Genomic DNA, 6,788 nt, shown 5'->3' on the forward strand with positions numbered 1-6,788 from the left:
GGGGATTTGTGATTTTGGTTGCAAAGAAGCAAAAGTTGAGAACCACTCGCAGCCTTTGCAATGCTGAGAACTTTTAAAAACATACAGAAGAGTCCTGCATGTACTTTGAAAAATGTACTTTTAAAATCCTTTCAAAGTACTTTCCATGTTACTTTGAAAATCCTTTGTGCTTTATTCCCTCTACTGTTGTGTCCAGGCTCCTAAAACTGGGAATTTGCCAGCAGTTGTCCCTGGCTGGCTGTGTGTTTGAGAGCTGTGCAGGTGACTCAGGGCTGTACCCAACCTGCCAGAGATTGCTGCTCAGCTGCCAGGAGCTCCAAGGCTTTTCTTCCAGGTTCTTTTATGATTCCTTACAGCTTAAAGAGGAACTTTTTTACAAGGGTCTGGAGTCACAGGACAAGGGGGAATGGCTTCAAACTGACACAGGATGGATTTAGATGAGGTTTCAGGAAGAAATTCCTGACTGAGGGTGGTGAGGCTCTGGCACAGGGTGCCCAGAGAAGCTGTGGCTGCCCCTGGATCCCTGGAAGTGTCCAAGGCCAGGCTGGACAGGGCTTGGAGCAACCTGGGATAGTGGAAAGTGTCCCTGCCCATGGCTGGGGTTGGAATGAGATGGTTCCTTCCAACCCCAACCATTCTGTGATTCTGTTATTCTAAGGAATGATTCTCCAGCTGTTTAGCTCTTGCAGGTGGCTGGGATATGTGACCTCCACGTGGGAGACACAGATTTAAATTCCAGCTCTGCATCCACCATAAATTCCATCTTGTATTTAAAAAAAAAATTGTCAGTCAAAAGTGAACCCCTAAATGGCTTTTTAACTTTTCTGAGATGTTTTTCCTATTTTCTGCACCAGCTATTGCATTAATTTGGGGCATTTTCTTTTAAAAAAAAGGAAGCAAAAGCAGGACAAGAAAATAACTTTCTGCTGAAGTGAACGCTTCTCTCTGGGTGCTGAAGACTTGAGAGAAGGTGACAAAGAGGAGGTAAAGTGGCTAAAGATTGAATATAGGAGTTAAATTATAACTATTTTCTACTTTCTGTCTGTAACAAGATGCCACCTGCTGCTCCCCTTTTTTTTGTTTGTAAAATACCAGTAAAGAAGAAGGTTGAAAAAGTAGGTGACTGGGCAGCTTTGCTAAGATGAGAAAAATTTCTGCAAAACTGAAGTTATTACTTATATATAGTAATAACTTTATAGACTGGTAGAATAGCCTGAGTTGGAAGAGACCCATAAGGATCATTGAAGTCCAGCTCCTAGAAAAATAATATATTACATTTTGTTTTATTGTATTATATTAGCCATGCAACCCCTTCCAGACAGTCCCCTGAAATTCCCTGCCCTGAACACACTCCTTTCCATGAGTAATTTAGAGCACACAGCTCATTGAAAACTCTGGTGTTGCCACAGCTCCCTCCCGAGGGATGGAAAAGGCTCTTAGTCTAAATCAAAATTAGTCTTTAATATCAGCAAGAACAAACAAATGAGCCCTCAGAGTTGGGTGCATTTGATGAGAGGGGTTGATGTGTCACTGCTGAATTGGGCTAAGTGTGCTCCAACCCCACTGACTCCGAGCAGGAGGCTTTGCTGAAGGAGAGCATTATATTAAGAAGAAAACCAGCTGCTCTTCAGACAAATTAAGGATGTCCTTCTCCCTCACCTCCCCTCTCTGGGCTCATCTGGGAGTCCTGCAGCTTTCCAGGAATGCAAGGCAGTTTCAGGTTCAGCCCTAATGAAAGGCTTGCACCATCCTGCTGCTGGCCAGTGATAGAATTCACCAGAAAATGGGATTTTTCTTCCTTTTCCACCCATTTTTTTCCACAGGTGACTTGATCCCAAAGCCTTTTGGTGTCCCTCGGTCTGAAGTCTCTCCTGTGGCTGGCACAGAGCTGCATTTCTTGCAGCAATAAACTCAGCTTGTTAGGGATGAGTGAGCTGAGCAGCCCAAAAATGTAAACAGCCTCACCAAGTAAATAAATTGGGAAGTGGTTCAAACCACAAATGGCAGTCGGAGCCTTTTCCTGCAAATAGCAGAGATTTTTATCTCACTATCTGAAAGTGACATTCAAAGAATTGCTCTCTTGGGGCTGGAAAAGAAGTTCTTCATTACAGGAAAACAGGCCTGGATATGATTAAAAAGCGAAAGTGTTCTCCTTGGGGTTTTTTTTTTGTTTTATTGAAGGGAAATTGAAAAGCTGGCGATCTCCGGGCTGTCAGTGAAGCAGAGATTACTCCAATGGTTCCATTTATGAGCTGACAAATGGAATATGGAGCAGACATTTACACAGGTGCTGCCTTGCACTGGGCTCTGTAATCTCAGCATTCTCAGTCCTTCCTACTGTGTCAAAATAGGCCGAAAATACATTTATTGAAATGTCAGGCTTCAATGTATTGGCTCTGTCCACGTGGAAATAGCTTTTCTACCTCTCCAGCAGGAGTTTTGTAGTTCTCTGGGAGATTGTTTTGCAGTTTACTGTGTGTTTTTGGAAAGTCCTTCGGAAGAAGTGCCCTTGGAAAACTTTTGCAGCCTCAAAACCCCAGGGACATTTCAAACTTACAGAAGGAGCCCTTTTTTCTTACAGAACCTGCAAATGACTTCTGGGGTTTTTTTTCCCTCACCAGCTGAAGACCTTAATCCAAGTGTGGAAATAAAAATCAAAGCTCTGGAAAAACATTTTTAAAATATCTTCTTAATGATCTTTTGCCAGCTTCATCTTTCTTCCCCTCCTGCTTGAGCTCTGCAAACTTTTAGTTTCAAGCTGTTCTAACACTGAAATGGTGGATTACTGTGGGTAAGTTTTCCTTGGTAAATGATTTCCAGGGAGATTTAAATTTCTTTAAGCTACAAATTTCCTGCTCCTTGAATTGCAAATTTTCTGGGGTTTCTTTTGGTTGTATCCAGCCCCAGAACTACCTTCTGTCAGTGTGAATCAGAAATCCAGTAAGATTTCTGGGACTGGATTACACAGAATTGCTTCTAAAGCATTCAGGACAGGTTTGGGAAGGGCTGCATTCCTCAGGTAGGGAGGAAAAGGGGAAACTGAGGCAGGAGGGGCTGGGTGTGCTGGAATCCTTTGGATACCTGAATTCTGGAAATCAGAACTGCTGCTTCTTCAGAGGCAAGTGCTGTCATCATACCTTGGAGTAAGTGAATTGTCCAAACCTTGTCCAGATGGGAGGTTTGGGATGTGCTGGGGAAGTGTATCCTTAGGAAATCTGCTCATCCTCCACATTTTTCTTCTCTCTGTGCAGAAAAGAATGGCTTGAACAGGAATTATCCTGCTTAAACCCCCAGATCACATGGCAGGGGAAAGGCATAAAACAGGGCAAAGCAAGGATTTGGTTTGGGAGTTCCCATTTCTCAGCACTTGGTTGTTCCAGGAGTCCAATCTCATGGAGTTGAGCCAAAGCAGGTTTTGCTGGGGACTTTCTGCAGCCACAGGGGTTAATCCTTACAGCAGCTCCTGACACAGGATGGGGCCTCTGGCTCCTGTGGCTCAGATGAAGCTCGAGGCTTAGACCACCTCACTTCACCAAACAGAAACCAGATTTTTCTTTAAAATTAGGATCTAAGGGAAAAATGGGGAACCACAGTGGGTTACATATAACAAACCAGTAATAAAGCAAACTGCCTGGAACAGCAGCTACACCAGAAGCTGCCTCAGCCTGGGCAGCTCTCTGAAACCATTCTGGAGCAGGCAATAACTTCAACTGGCACTTCTAAATCCCTGCTGCCCATCACTGCCATCCTGGTTGTCACCCTGCCTTGGGTCATGGCTCTCCTTCCCCAGCAGGCAGAGCAGAACCATCCCCTGGCCATGAAAGCACAGCCACACTCATATCCCCATGCATCCTGGACATTTTCCACATTTCTTCTGGTTTTTCAGCAAGAGATTTCAGCCATTTGCCTACAGACAGTGAAGGCATTGATGGGGTTAGGGTTGGCATCAGTTTGGCTGCAAACATGTGGATGCAGGGCTGGGGGCTTTGACTCCTTCTGGTCTCACAAGGGACAGGATGAGAGGAAATGGCCCCAAATTGTGCCAGGGGAGGTTTGGATTGAATACAGGTGGAAGTTTCTTCACTGAAAAGATTGTCAAGTGATGGAGTCCCCATCCCTGGAGGGATTTAAAAGCCATGTGGATGTGGCACTTGGGGACATGGCTCAGTGGTGGCTTTGGGAATGGGGGAATGGTTGGACTGGGTGATCTTGGAGGGCTTTTCCATCCTAAATGATTCCACTCTCCACATTCTTGCTCTGAACACATGGTGTTCCCTCAAAAGTCTCAAGGTACAAAGGCATGCAAAAGGATTTGTCTTTTCAAGAGGAAATGTTTCATCCAGAGCATCCATTTTTTGCTACATGTGACCACCTGGGCACATTCCAAAGGCAAAATTTGCAGCAGTCCAAGACTTTTCTCCTTCTGAAATGTTCTGTAAAGCCTCCAGCTGCTTTTCCAGTCCTCTGGCTCCTACAGCTGTGCCCCACAGTGCTCTTTATGTGGCTCAACAAGTATTACCAGGCTGCTTCCTGAAGATCTGGAGTATCTGCATTGCATCTGGACTCTGCTGGGAGTCTCCCTGGGTGATCCCACTTGTCTGTGCTGGGTGAATAATCTGCAGCAGCAGCAGCAGCAGCAGCAGCAGCTCGGGCTTGCTGGTAAGAGCTTTACATAGAAATGAGGCAAGAGAAGCTTGGGATGCACAGGGCTAATCTCTCCACTTGGTTTTTAATGGGGAATGAGGGGGAAAGCAGGGAGGAAGGGCTGTGCTGGTGGATAAAGCAGTGCCACAGGCCACAGAACTTCCATCCTTTTATGTGCTTTTCTCACTTGGGTCAAACCAAGCCTGGTGAAACAGATTCTGCCTTGATATTAAGTGCCTCAAATGGGGTGGGTAACACAGGGGTGGGGAAAAGGGGAAGGGCCTGGGAGAAGAAAGTGCCAGGGATGGGAAATCAGAGGTGTGGAGGTGGTGAATTGTCTCCTGTGTGTCCTGCATGCAGAGATGGGCACACTGGCTGGCTGGGAGGTTTCACAGATAATTTGGGACTGCAAAACATGCCAGCAGGATGCCTGTTGCAGAGGGGTGAGGAGGGTCTGCACTGAAAGGGCAGCACTTCATTTACCTGAGGAGCTGCCTATGGCCAGGAGATACCTGAACAGGTGGAGAGGTGGTGAAAAAATGAACTCCTGGTGCAGAATGGGCTACCGGAGCCTACAGAAAGACAGAAATAGGGTGGAAAAGCAGCCCTGACTGCAGCCAGGTGTGAGCCCTCCTCCAAGAAGATTGTGTCTCTCAGCAAAAATATACACCTTGTGATGTATTTCTGCATTGGTGAACTGAACCAGCTCCCAGAAGGGTTCAGCTAGCAGAGGAAAAACTGGGAGAAAAGGAAGGGAGAGGGAGATGTCCATCTATTGGCTGTGAGAGCAGTTCAGCCACCATGAGGAACCTCCTCCAGCTCCCAGCTGAGCCCTGGCAGCTCTGGCCACCCTCCCTGTGCTCCCATCTCGGTTATAAAATAACCAAACTGACCCCTGCTCTTGTGCCCATCACCTCCAGGATCACAATTCTCTGCCCTTCAGCCTCTGCCTTTCCAGCCCCCTCTGATAAACCTTCCTTCCTGCAGGGTGCTGTGGCAGTGAGGCTTTCCCAGAGGAGCAGAGGGACTTGTCCAGGAGCTGCTCCCAAGTTCTGTGTCCATCACATCCCTGAATGCACGTGGGCAGGGAAGGATCACCTCCTCCTCATCCAGGGTGCTCAGCAGAGAGCTGAGCCTCTGCTGGGGTGGTGGAAGCAGGCAGATCAATGTTTTCATGTTGAAGAGCAGGGAATTAATCACATCTGCCAAATCCGTCTTGGTAAATAAGCTTAAGCTTTACCTGGGAAACCTGAGATGATAAATCCTACTTTTCCATTTGGAAACTCTGTTGTTTTCTTTCAGTTAAGCTTTTTCTGACCTGAGGATGCTTTTGGGGTTATTTGGTGTTTCTGGCCAGTCACTGAGGAGATTAAACTATGAAAACTGGGGCAAAAGCCCTTTCTTGTGGAGGTAGGAGGTGTGGGCTGCATCCCTCTGTCCACTCTGCTCAGGGATCCCTCAGAGCCATCACCATGGCCACAGCTTTCCCTCATCAGCTTCATCCTGAAACTGAGCCCAAGTCCATGTACTTCTCAGAAAAATAAATGTGGGGAGAGATCCATGGGCTGTAAAGACCAAGAGGCTACAATCCATAAACCTTTAGGGAAAGTTTCACTGCAGCAAAAGTGAACCTGGGGAACCTGGTCAGGGCTGAGAATGCCACCTCAGGGGATGGGAAGAAATCCCACGTTGTTCTCTCAAACCAGGCTCTGCTCTCCTGATCTCCCAGCACATTTAAACCCAGCTCTCTGTCTGGATGAAAGGTTGGGTTTCATGTTAACAGCCTTTAATTGTGTGGGGAATGTGCTGCTTCTCCAGGTGTTGGGTTACTGCCTGTCCTCTAAAATCAGGGACACTTCCTCAAGGTCAGGGGCTCCTTCAGCATTTATTTGGTCACCAAAGTCACACCTTCCTTCTCCTGGCAGCAGCAAGGTGGTGGTGCTTTCTGTGCTGTGAAAAAAAGCATCAGCAGAAAACCTGAGCTGATGTTATTCGCATGTTTGGGGGCAGTAGTTTGCTTTGTTTTTTCTGTCTGAGGTCTTTCTCTTTGCCTTTTTTTTTTCTTTTCCCTTAAATCATCTTTCTGGGGCTCTTTGAAATGTGCCAAGTGGATGATTAATTGCAGGAAGCTTCCAGTCTCGGGG

Source organism: Lichenostomus cassidix, chromosome 5 (assembly GCF_008360975.1).
Source record: "Lichenostomus cassidix isolate B80296 chromosome 5, HeHo_3.0, whole genome shotgun sequence".
NCBI classification, from domain to species: domain Eukaryota; kingdom Metazoa; phylum Chordata; class Aves; order Passeriformes; family Meliphagidae; genus Lichenostomus; species Lichenostomus cassidix.